Source organism: Lepidochelys kempii, chromosome 8 (genome assembly GCF_965140265.1).
Source record: "Lepidochelys kempii isolate rLepKem1 chromosome 8, rLepKem1.hap2, whole genome shotgun sequence".
NCBI lineage: Eukaryota > Metazoa > Chordata > Testudines > Cheloniidae > Lepidochelys > Lepidochelys kempii.
This window is the reverse complement of record NC_133263.1, coordinates 73117012-73130378: the sequence shown is the minus strand read 5'-3', so window position 1 is coordinate 73130378 and position 13367 is coordinate 73117012. Positions and strand designations below refer to the sequence as shown.

Genomic DNA, 13367 nt, shown 5'->3' with positions numbered 1-13367 from the left:
GAGACTAGGGTTGCCAATTTTGGTTGGACGTATTCCTGGAGATTTAATCACATGACATAATCTTTCATTAAAAATTAATCTTTAATACCTGGAGGCTCCAGGCCAATCCTGGAAGGTTGGCAACCCTAGCTGACACATAAACACAGGCTGCCACTAGCATATAGATTTTCACACTGATTACCTGTCCTTTCCCACTCTTTCTAGTTATTGGGCAGACTTGCCAGCAGTATCCACTCAGATTACAATATCCGTTACTTACACAACCACCTAAAGAATTTCAAACACCAACAAAGCTGTGACTGTCAAATCAGGGACAAGTACTTGGAAAAAGGGCACCAAATTGGAACAAAGGGACAACAAGTAGCCTGTCCAAAATGGAGAACAGAGGAGGGTGAGAATAACTAAAATGGTGATTCACTGCTTACAGTGCTGTGTAATATTAAACACCAGAACATTTTAACTGCAGGCAATTTTTACTCTCCAAGAAGTTTATTCTCAATCCCAATTTGGTTGTGGGTGTGGTCCCTCATATGTATCCACCAATTACTCATGGCACTGCGATTGTTACTGGTCATTACTTCTACCTAAGCAATTATCTTTGATTGGGTAAAGAGGGGGCTCTTTAAATAAAGTGGCCCAATGGGAGCTGCCCTTGCAGCTAGGATTATGGAAGCTTTATGTGTGATGTGTATGAGCAGGGGATCCATGTAGTTCCTTGCAAGGAGGCTGGTTTGGATTCTCAGCCAATTTGGAGGAGCAGTTCTGGCCCAATGCCATGTAGAGGAGGAGGTGGCAGGATGTGTGTGTGTGTATTTCTTGTAGAGTTTGTAGAAGTCACACAGGAAAAGAGACATTGTTTTTTAAAGTAGTAGATTCCTGCAGAAGTGGAGTCCAGTTGAAGAGACACAGGCTATGTCTACAGTACGAAATTAGGTCGAATTTATAGAAGTTGGTTTTGTAGAAAGTGTTTTTATACAGTTGATTGTGTGTGTCCCCACACAAATGCTCTAAGTGCAAGTAATCAGCGGAGTGGGTCCACAGTACCGAGACAGCCGTTGACTTCCGGAGCGTTGCACTGTGGGTGGCTATCCCACAGTTCCCGCAATCTCCGCTGCCCATTTGAATTCTGGGTAGAAATCCCAGTGCCTGATGGGGCTAAAACATTGTCGCGGGTGGTTCTGGGTACATATTGTCAGGCCCCCGTTCCCTCCCTCTCTCTGTGAAAGCAAGGGCAGACAATCATTTTGCGCCTTTTTTCTTGAGTTACCTGTGCAGGCGGCATACCATGGCAAGCATGGAGCCCGCTCAGCTCACTGTCACTGTATGTCTCCTGGGTGCTGGCAGACGTGGTACTGCATTGCTACACAGCAACAGTTTATTGCCTTTTGGCAGCAGACAGTGCAGTATGACTGGTAGCCGTCATTGACGTAGTCCTGGGTGCTCTTTTAACCGGGCGCCTGAGCAAACATGGGAGTGACTCAGCCAGGTCATTTCCCTTGTTTCGTCTCGTGGCGATTCAGTCCCGCACTGTCTTTTAATCTGCAGCTAGCAGAAGATGATGGCCAGTAGTCATACTGCACCGTCTTCTGCCGAGCACCCAGGTGTTGACAATGGCTAGCGGTCGTACTGCACAGTCTGCCGCCAGCAAGATGTATAAAGATAGATGAAGTGGCTCAAAACAAGAAATAGACCAGAATTGTTTTGTATTCATTTTCTCCTCCCTCTCTCCCTCTGTGAAATCAATGGCCTGCTAAACCCAGTTTTGAGTTCTGTCCTTAAGGGGGCCATTCAGTTTCTCGCAAAGCCACCCCCTTTGTTGATTTTTAATTCCCTGTAAGCCAACCCTGTAAGCCATGTCGTCAGTCGCCCCTCCCTCCGTCAGGGCAACGGCAGACAATCGTTCCGCGCCTTTTTCTGTGCAGACGCCATACCACGGCAAGCATGGAGCTCGTTCAGATCACTTTGACAATTAGGAGCACATTAAACACCACAAGCATTATCCAGCAGTATATGCAGCACCAGAACCTGGCAAAGCGATACTGGGCGAGTAGGCGACGTCAGTGTGGTGATGTGAGTGATGAGGACATGGACACAGACTTCTCTCAAAGCATGGGCCCTCGCCATGTGGGCATCATGGTGCTAATGGGGCAGGTTCATGTGGTGGAACGCCGATTCTGGGCTCGGGAAACAAGCACAGACTGGTGGGACCGCATAGTGTTGCAGGTCTGGGACGATTCCCAGTGGTTGCGAAACTTTCACATGCGTAAGGGCGCTTTCATGGAACTTTGTGACTTGCTTTCCCCTGCCCTGAGGCACAAGAATACCAAGATGAGAGCAGCCCTCACAGCTGAGAAGCGAGTGGCAATAGCCCTGTGGAAGCTTGCAACGCCAAACAGCTACTAGTCAGTCGGGAATCAGTTTGGAGTGGGCAAATCTACTGTGGGGGCTGCTGTGATGCAATTGTTTAGCCTGCAGAAGAGAAGAATGAGGGGGGATTTGATAGCTGCTTTCAACTACCTGAAAGGGGGTTCCAAAGAGGATGGCTCTAGACTGTTCTTAATGGTAGCAGATGACAGAACGAGGAGTAATGGTCTCAAGTTGCAGTGGGGGAGGTTTAGATTGGATATTAGGAAAAACTTTTTCACTAAGAGGGTGGTGAAACACTGGAATGCGTTACCTAGGGAGGTGGTAGAATCTCCTTCCTTAGAGGTTTTTAAGGTCAGGCTTGACAAAGCCCTGGCTGGGATGATTTAACTGGGAATTGGTCCTGCTTCGAGCAGGGGGTTGGACTAGATGACCTTCAGGGGTCCCTTCCAACCCTGATATTCTATGATTCTATGATTCTAAGTAGACAACGTAATCAAAGATCTGCTGCTATCAAGGGTAGGGACCCTGGGAAATGTGCAGGTCATAGTGGATGGCTTTGCTGCAATGGGATTCCCTAACCGTGGTGGGGCCATAGATGGAACCCATATCCCTATCTTGGCACCGGAACACTAAGCCAGTGAGTATATAAACCGCAAGGGGTACTTTTCAATAGTGTTGCAAGCACTGGTGGATCACAAGGGACGTTTCACCAACATCAATGTGGGATGGCTGGGAAAGATACATGACACTCGCATCTTCAGGAACTCTGGTCTGTTTCAAAAGCTGCAAGAAGGGACTTTATTCCCAGACCAGACCAGAAAATAACCTTTGGGGATTTTGAAATGCCTATAATTATCCTTGGGGACCCAGCCTACCCCTTAATGCCATGGCTCATGAAGCCATATACAGGCAGCCTGGACAGTAGTCAGGAGCTGTTCAACTACAGGCTGAACAAGTGGAGAATTGTGGTAGGATGTGCATTTGGACATTTAAAAGCACGCTGGTGCAGTTCACTGTCTTGGTTAGACCTCAGCAAAACCAACATTCCCACTGGTATTACTGTTTGCTGTGCATTCCACAATATCTGTGAGAGTAAGGGGAAGACGTTTATGGCGGGGTGGGAGGTTGAGGCAAATCACCTGGCTGCTGGTTACGCGCAGCCAGACACCAGGGCAGTTAAAAGAGCACAGGAGGGCGCGGTGCGCATCAGAGAAGCTTTGAAAACCAGTTTCATGACTGGCCAGGCTACGGTGTGAAAGTTCCGTTTGTTTCTCCTTGATGAAACCCCCCGCCCCTTGGTTAACTCTACTTCCCTGTAAGCTAACCACCCTCTCCTTCTCCCTTCGATCACCACTTGCAGAGGCAATAAAGACAGGTTTCAGAGTAACAGCCGTGTTAGTCTGTATTCGCAAAAAGAAAAGGAGTACTTGTGGCACCTTAGAGACTAACCAATTTATTTGAGCATAAGCTTTTGTGAGCTACAGCTCACTTCATCGGATGCATACTGTGGAAACTGCAGAAGACATTATATACACAGAGACCATGAAACAATACCTCCTCCCACCCCACTCTCCTGCTGGTAATAGCTTATCTAAAGTGATCACTCTCCTTACAATGTGTATGATAATCAAGTTGGGCCATTTCCAGCACAAATCCAGGTTTTCTCACCCCCCCCCCCAAACTCACTCTCCTGCTGGTAATAGCCCATCCAAAGTGACCACTCTCTTTACAACGTGTATGAAAATCAAGGTGGGCCATTTCCAGCACAAATCCAGGTTTTCTCACACCCCCCAAACACACACACACACACAAACTCACTCTCCTGCTGGTAATAGCTTATCCAAAGTGACCACTCTCCCTACAATGTGCATGATAATCAAGGTGGGCCATTTCCAGCACAAATCCAGGTCTTCTCAACCCCCCCCCCCACACACACACAAACTCACTCTCCTGCTGGTAATAGCTCATCCAAACTGACCACTCTCCTTACAATGTGTATGATAATCAAGGTGGGCCATTTCCAGCATAAATCCAAGTTTAACCAGAACGTCTGGAGGGGGGGGGGTAGGAAAAAACAAGGGGAAATAAGCTACCTTGCATAATGACTTAGCCACTCCCAGTCTCTATTTAAGCCTAAATTAATAGTATCCAATTTGGAAATGAATTCCAATTCAGCAGTTTCTCGCTGGAGTCTGGATTTGAAGTTTTTTTGTTGTAAGATAGCGACCTTCATGTCTGTAATTGCGTGACCAGAGAGATTGAAGTGTTCTCTGACTGGTTAATGAATGTTATAATTCTTGACATCATTGTTGCTTCACATTTATGCATTCTTTATTCATTCATCACATAAATAGGGGGATAACTACCAAGGTAGCCCAGGAGGGGTGGTAGAGGAGAGAAGCACCAGGAGGGGTGGTGGAGGAGGGAAGGACAAGGCCACACAGCAGTTTAAAAGTTTAAAACTTTAAAGCTTATTGAATGCCAGTCTTCTGTTGCTTGGGCAATCCTCTAGGGTGGAGTGGCTGGGTGGCTGGAGGCCCCCGCACCGCGTTCTTGGGCGTCTGGGTGAGGAGGCTATGGAACTTGGGGAGGAGGGCGGTTGGTTACACAGGGGCTGTAACGGTGGTCTGTGCTCCAGCTGCCTTTCCTGCAGCTCAACCATATGCTGGAGCATATTGGTTTGATCCTCCAGCAGCCTCAGCATTGAATCCTGCCTCCTCTCATCACGCTGCCGCCACCTTTCAGCTTCAGCCGTCTCTTCAGCCCACCACCTCTCCTCCTGGTCATTTTGTGCTTTCCTGCACTCTTACATTGTCTGCCTCCACGCATTCGTCTGTGCTCTGTCAGTGTGGGAGGACAGCATGAGCTCAGAGAACATTTCATCACAAGTGCGTTTTTTTCACCTTCTAATCTTCGCTAGCCTCTGGGAAGGAGAAGATCCTGTGATTCTTGAAACAGATGCAGCTGGTGGAGAGAAAAAAAGGGACAGTGGTATTTAAAAAGACAGACACATTTTCTAGAACAATGGGTACACTCTTTCATGGTAAACCTTGCTGTTAACATTACATACATAGCACATGTGCTTTCGTTACAAGGTCTCACTTTGCCTCCCCCCAGTGCGTGGCTAGCCCCTCTACCCTCCCCGTGGCAAAAAGGGGGAACATTTCTGTTCAGCTACAGGCAAACAGCCCAGCAGGAACGGGCACCTCTGAGTGTCCCCTTAAGAAATGCACCCTATTTCAACCAGGTGACATGAATGATATCGCTCTCCTGAGGATAACACAGAGAGATAAAGAACGGATGTTGTTTGAACGCCAGCAAACATACACTGCAATGCTTTGTTCTACAGTGATTCCCGAGTACTTGCTACTGGCCTGGAGTGGTAAAATGTCCTACTTTGTGGATGGAATAAGGCTGCCCTCCCCAGAAACCTTTTGCAAAGGCTTTGGGAGTATATCCAGGAGAGCCACGAATGCCAGGGCAAATTAATCATTAAACATGCTTGCTTCTAAACCACGTATAGTATTTTAAAAGGTATACTCACCACAGGTCCCTTCTCCGCCTGGCGGGTCCAGGAGGCAGCCTTGGGTGGGTTCGGGGGTACTGGCTCCAGGTCCAGGGTGAGAAACAGTTCCTGGCTGTTGGGAAAAATGGTTTCTCCGCTTGCTTGCTGTGCGCTATCTACAACCTCATCATCATCATCTTCCTCGTCCCCAAAACCTGCTTCCGTGTTGCCTCCATCTCCATTGAAGGAGTCAAACAACACGGCTGGGGTAGTGGTGGCTGAACCCCCTAAAATGGCATGCAGCTCATCATAGAAGCGGCATGTTTGGGGTTCGGACCCGGAGCGGCTGTTCGCCTCTCTGGTTTTCTGGTAGGCTTGCCTCAGCTCCTTCAGTTTCACACGGCACTGCTTCGGGTCCCTGTGATGGCCTCTGTCCTTCATGCCCTGGGAGATTTTGGCAAATGTTTTGGCATTTCGAAAACTGGAATGGAGTTCTGATAGCACGGATTCCTCTCCCCATACAGCGATCAGATCCCGTACCTCCCGTTTGGTCCAAGCTGGAGCTCTTTTGCGATTCTGGGACTCCATCATGGTCACCTCTGCTGAAGAGCTCTGCATGGTCACCTGCAGCTTGCCACGCTGGTCAAACAGGAAATTGAAATTCAAAAGTTTGCGGGCCTTTTCCTGTCTACCTGGCCAGTGCATCTGGGTTGAGAGTCCTGTCCAGAGCGATGACAATGGAGCACTCTGGGATAGCTCCTGGAGGCCAATACCATCTACTTGCATCCACAGTACCCCAAATTCGACCCAGCAAGGCCGATTTCAGCGCTAATCCCCTTGTCGGGGGTGGAGTAAGGAAATCGATTTTAAGAGCCCTTTAAGTCGAAAAAAAGGGCTTTGACGTGTGGACGGGTGCAGGATCAAATCGATTTAACGCTGCTAAATTCAACCTCAACTCCTAGTGTAGACCAGGTTACAGACAGGATTTGGGGGCAGAGGAGCAGCAGAACTGGCAACACTGGAGCAGGACAAAAAGTAACACTGTGGCAGGATCCAGGAGTTGGATGCACTATAAAGGTAAATTACCTCTATAAGTTCTGTTTATTTTGTTTGTTTGTTGGGAATGGGGTATATGTGTGAAATCAGAGAGGAGAAAAAAATGGAGAGATGAGACACAAAGGGACAAAGGGAGATGCAGGAAAAAAATTTCAAAAGTTGGTTTCTCCAAAGGATCTGAGAATTCCTCATTATGAGTCTAATGTTCAACACAGTTTTGTGGGCAAATGCCTCCTGACATGTCCCTGCCCGCTTCTTGCCCCCTTCCACCTCCATGTTGTCTAGGTGGCTGCAGCACTCACCTTGAGCAGCAATTCTAATGCCTCAGGGTGGAACTTCTGCACATTGCTCCCCAAGCCCTGCAAAACCAATAGGATTCTTTCCCTGTCTGAATTAAGCAATGGGGAATTTGAGCTCCAATTTTTATTTCTGAGCCAGGGCTCCTATCTTTGAGTCATGCTTCAACAAGCACTCAATTAAAAGAAAAAAAGATAGCTGATGGAATCTGCCCTATCACAGCATAGTAGAAAATAGCACAGGGAATGTTTACCGAGTACAGCTCCTCCTCTGTAGTACTAGGGGCGTGTGGGAGATTTGTGAGCCAGTTTGGCCTATGGCAGATCAAAACTTAAATCAGAGGTTAAACTTCTGCATTTTTATCATCAGCTGCTAGAAACTTGCCTAGCTTCATGAAGATTAACTAAATAGAGTACACAAAGGAAGAAGCTTCTCTGGAGGCAGATATGCCCAAGGGTAATATTTTTGGCATTATTCTTTCCAAATGAGAAGTCAGAATTGCTTTTATTAAATACTCACAGCTCATGGCTGTGATCTAAAAAAAAAAAATCACATTTATTTTCCTGAATACAGAGGTAATCAGAATTCAGTCAAGTGACATGACTCTGTGAGTCCTGACATCATAGGGCAGTACTGTTTGATTGATATCAGTCAGATGGCAATATTGTTTGAAGAAATGTAGTCAGAAGACTGGCAATTTAAAGGCTGTAAAAAGTTACAGGAGATGTGAGTGCAGTGTTCCATACTGATTTCCAGTGTACAAGACTGTGTATTAGAGAATTGGCAGTAACATGGCAATCTTGTCTCTCAGACACATACATTCTTTCAAAGGACAGAGAGGAAGAAAATCTAGCTCAGTTTCCAGGTGAGCTATTCAGTGAAGCATTAAAAGTACAGTAGTAAATAATTTTTTCATTGTTTATGTTATAGGCTACATAAGATTGGGTTGCACATTTTGGTTAAAAATTTATAGCACATAATACTACTGAACGTTAATAAGCAACACAGAAGTTTTTTCCCTGGTAAACGTTTATTTGTAGAAGTGTATTGATTGAAGTTCCTGCATATAGAGAATTTTAGAACAACGACTCTGTTACATCTTTCTGACAAATATCAAGAATTGGCTCTATAGATACAGTAATTTTTCTTCTGTTTCCAACCTAGGAGGCCTTTTAAAGTATAAATAATGGTGCCCTGTCTCTTAAGTATAAATAGCTCTTCTGCTTAATATGTTACATCTCAGAAACAGTGCTGTTCTACATAATCTTTATTCCCTACAGGTTTAAAAACAATGCCAAAAACAAACAAACAAAAACCTACCTAATGGATTAGAACCCTCTAAGCAGAGCAGGGCAAACAGAAATTGTTACAATTTATTTTAAAACATTTTTACGTGTGGCAAAATGTACCAATATTCAATCAAAAAGATTAGAAAATTAAAAAAAGAAAGTAAGCTGCACAAATAAGATATTATTACAAAAAGTTGACAGAATAGCTGAGAAGTAATGGAAGATAGAAAGGCATAAGATGCTGGGGAAAGAGTAAATGGTTGTTTTAGAAAAATTGGTTGATACGGCTTGAGGTAGGAACGCAAAACTGAATTGTAGGTTGTAAACACTGATGTTCAGTGTAGTGATTTTGGAGGAAAAAGCACAGAAATTTCTGAAGGAATTCAAATTATATGGTGTTCCTGCTACTTAAATAAGGGAGATACCTAATAAGAACACAGTGCTGAGATAGTTTAACTAAAAGCTTTGATTAATAGGCATCATTCTCCTTGACTTGCTATTTCATCTTTCTAATTATATGCATTTGAGACCAGCATGTAACCTTCCACTTTAGCCATGGATTGCTCAGATGTACAGTAGATTGTTAATTCAAACCGAGCCACAAATAGGTACATTTTGTTTTAGTTGTGTGTGTACATATTACTAGAAGAATACTTCCTAAAGATTGTACAGTAGCTTCCTGCAGTCTTGGTTTGAGAAATTTATCCAGTCTTAAAAAAATTGTCTCATGCTCTTCTATGTCAGTTTCACAACATTTATGGAAATTTCATTTAAGTAATTAAAGATCAGCGTGAGCCACAAAAGTGGTTAGTGATTCTGGGTGTCTCACTTTTTGGGTGCCCAACTTGAGACACCTTAAAAGGGGATGAATATTCAGAAATGGCTCAACAGCTACCCTCTGAAAGTCCCCTTTAAGGTGTCTGCAGTCATTTCTGAAAATTTCTGTTGTGTTTTATTGTTGTTACCTTAAGTAGGGTTGGGTGAAATGGTTTAGATAAAATAAGAATTGACCTATGTTTTCATCCCAAACTGAAAGTGAACCCTTTTGTGAGATTCAAAGAAGTTCAGATAACTTTGAAATATTGTTTATTAATAATAATACTGAGCTCTTACATTTAGCTAACCACTCAAAATTTGAGTATTTAATTTGATCCTACTTCTAATGTTTTTGAAATTCACTCTTTATAAAGTGCAATATCTTGATGGAATATAGCCTTGTAGATCCTGTAAAATATGGATGACCTTGGGAAGTGCTGAACACCCTTAACTCCCATTGGCTTTGATGAGTTTTGAAGACACTGAGTAATTCTCAAGATGGGGCATGTTTTGTTCTTATTCAAATATGCTCTTCATTAGGGGACATGAGGGCAGCAAGGTAGCACAGTGTTCGGGCACTGAACTGGTAGTCCTTTACATTCCTTGGACAAGTCATTTTAACTGCTCTGTATCTCAGTTTCCCTCACCAGTGATCAGGAAGAGGGGAAAACATTATATAAATACTACTATTTGTTGTTCAAGACAGCTGCACATTTACCTGTCCAGATCTGAAAGTCGGAATTTGAACTACAAGAAGATTTTAGTGGAAATCACTGCAGTTTTAGATAGATTACTGAAGCACAGTCTGAAGTGAAGGTGAGAGGGGGCATTTTAACAACGTCTAAAAGCTTTCTAGAAGTTTGTATGATTTTCTGTGGGAGTTTAGGGCATTCATATGTTCCCCCCTCCCCAGATTATTAGTGAGCTTTGCTGCCAGATTTCCATTTTGGAGTTGTAGAAAAACTTTTCCGATAAAAATTAGATATTTCAAACTGGGAAGGTTCAAACATTTGTACGTCTTGAATTTTTATAAAATATTATCAGATCTGCTTGACCTTTGCTTATATTTACATGCTTATCTTAGCAGGACTCTGAGAGTATGTACAACTGTATCCAGGAGGAGCCATTGGCCTATCTGCACGCCGGACAGTGATAAAGTGCTGGGCCCATGCACAAGTCTGAGCCACAATCCTGGCTCCAATAAAATCTATGGGAGTGTTGCTATTGACTTCAATGGGGTCAGGATTTTGGCCCTGGGAAGGATAAAGTGGGCATAAACTCATTTTAAGATTGCTGTAGGATACATGGAGGATGCTCTTTTTCAATCTTGACTGTATTATACTCAATGGACCAGATTTAGATGGCCTGCTATTTGACCCCAGTGCAGCCCAAGAGCAAGGGGACCACAACAGCCATCTCTGTAGCTCCTAGCTTTTCAGACTGCTGGGCACCAGTCCAGTACCGTTGAACAATTTTAAGCATAAAGGTCAAAAGATGCGGCCCTTTGTATACAAGGTCTATTGAGACAAAGAAAGGAGTGGGAGTAACATAACAATTAAAAAAAAAAAGATTGTGTAAAGATTGTATCGTATTCTGTTACTACTGTTTGAGAAAAGTAAGTCATCCTGTAATTAACTAATACATTGTATTGCTTATACAGAACTTTGCCAGTTCCTGGCTCTTCAGTGCTGAACCTTGCAAACATGCCATTCTCTTAATGCAGTTTTTTGCATGAGAAGATAGACGTATTAACATGAATGTATAGTTTGCCAAAATGACTGCCTTCACTGTAAAAGGAGATTAATTAGTATAGCAAAAACAAATTAGGATTGTCGTAATGTACACCTGATTAGTATCTCTTCAGTAACAATTAGATGCTGGTAAACTTGTTAACCTGAAGTTTTGTGCATTCTCTCTCTCTCTTTTTATTGAAAGAAGTAGAGTTTGGAAACTTCCTGGATATCTCAGTGTAGTTTTCTTGCCAACAAGCTGGGGGATGCAGGCTGACATGCAGCCTGTTTCTAATAGCACACACACTGTTTCTTTATTTAGAGCCTCTTTACCAGTATCAATTAAACCCCAGTTAAATTTGACACATCTTAACCTTGCGTTGGATCCAATTCATTGCTACAGCAGAACCCATATGGCACTGAGACAGTTGCAGGCATCAATTCATTGGTTATGTAGAGTTACTGGCTGAATGCCAAGCAGTAATCACTGCTTTTTGTTAATAGACATGTTTGCTTTTGCAGTCATTTCTATACACAGTGCTCTAGATTAATTAGAACAAAATCTGTCATCCATCTAAAAAACAACCAGAACACTCTCTCTGGTTTTTTTTCTTCAGATTTAAAGAGAGAGGAATTCTGGCAAAATAGATGTATTTTATTCTGGAATAACCTATTTTGCTTTGTTGAACATACATTTATTTGTTATTCAGATTTAATAAATAATTAAGTAGAAAGAGAACTAGGAAAAAAGAACTGGAGATCTAAAATATACACATTCCACTCAGAGATTAGTGGATTTCCTCAGAGTGAATTTATGTTAAGTGGGAGATGGTATCCTTCAAAAATTAACATAGCATATGTTTTTCATGAAATAAACAGATTTGTCATTTCATTGAAATACTATGTTTTTTCATAGGATATCCACTCAAATCATTAGTGTGCATATGGAGATCACATGGCAAGATTGTATAATCATCCTTGAGGTTTTAAAGTGGGTTCTTCCATATCCTTTTGAATAATGCCTATTTATCTATTTGAAATTACATCAACATTAATGTACAGGTATGTAAACAGTTTTTGCGAAATATTTCCTATGTTACTGATACCAAATTTTAGAGCAGATATGATTGTCATGATTAAATACCATTCTTTCCATCCTGTGTGTGAATAATCAGCACATGATTGGTGTTGCCAATTGTGCTCTAAACCATTCTGGCTTCAGACCACTTTGTTTTAAATCTACTGTGGTGGACACTCACTTTTCACAGAAAAAACTTTAAAGTATATTGTAGTATTGCATTTATTATGCAATATGTGTTGTACTCAACTTAGTTTCATTAGTACTAGAGTATTTTACAAGAATAAAATAGTGCCACAATGGTGACGTTGTACAATCTATTTACCTCCCCAGGTTATTACACTGGTGCCCATCACCATGGTATCAGAAGACCCCATATTTTTGAGACAATGAATTGGTTTGTCATGTGTTGATTTTTAATATGGCTATGAAGAAATTGCTATAGTATTTTTCTTTTCCACTCATTTGTCTACATTCATAGCAAATTATTTTGATACAAATGTCTTTGTGTTGTTCGAGGATAAGTTAGATAACATTTTAGAATGTTTGTTTTCTCAGGCGCTTTTGAATTAAACCCTCCCTCTGCTTGCACACTTGAAAACAGGACAACAGACATGGGGCCTGATTCAAAGCCCACTGGAGCCAATGGGAATCTTTTCATCTACTTCAATGGACTTTGGATCAGGCCCACTATTCTGGAATTTTAGTATTGCCTTCCCAAAAGTACATTAGACCAGTGATTCTCAAAGCCGGTCCGCCACTTGTTCAGAGAAAGCACCTGGCGGGCCGGACCGGTTTGTTTACCTACTGTGTCCGCAGGTTCGGCCAATCGCGGCTCCCACTGGCCGCGGTTTGCCGCTCCAGGCCAATGGGGGCTGTGGGCAAGGGACCAGCTTTGAGAACCACTGCATTAGACTATTGTTAGTCGAACTGATGGATTTTGAATGGGTGTCCAGCACCCTTTAAAATAATCCACGACTAACATATTAAAGAAAAATGTATGCAGTATTCAATTGTTAATGATTTAGATCAGTTTTCATTTAACAAAATCAGTAAGCTAAGTTTGTAAGCTGTTATGTATTTGTTTATTTTAATGATTTAACTTGACTTGTACTTTAGTATAAGATTTAAATAGAAATCCTTGCCTCTTCCTAAATCTCTGTAATCATGTTACTTGTTATATGTTACATATAACTTGTTTTTGGATGGAAGAAGAGTGAAAAAGTACA

At 42.7% G+C, this 13367-nt stretch overlaps 1 protein-coding gene across 12 annotated transcripts in view; it reads left to right on the top strand.

Moving 5' to 3' along the window:
• Nucleotides 1–13367, top strand: part of LOC140916053 (uncharacterized) — a 258662-nt gene that overhangs the window by 17084 nt on the left and 228211 nt on the right. For 3 of the 12 annotated variants that reach the window (XR_012160393.1, XR_012160398.1, XR_012160396.1), the window contains exons 5-6: nucleotides 6397–6949; nucleotides 11977–12122. The exons of 4 other annotated variants lie outside the window; for them this stretch is intronic. The gene's annotated coding sequence lies outside the window, so the exon portion shown is untranslated. Of the gene's footprint in view, nucleotides 1–204; nucleotides 387–6396; nucleotides 6950–8036; nucleotides 8183–10414; nucleotides 11955–11976; nucleotides 12123–12471; nucleotides 12893–13367 lie in introns of those variants that run through there. 5 more of the 12 variants (XR_012160397.1, XR_012160399.1, XR_012160400.1 and 2 more) reach the window with 5 other exon arrangements.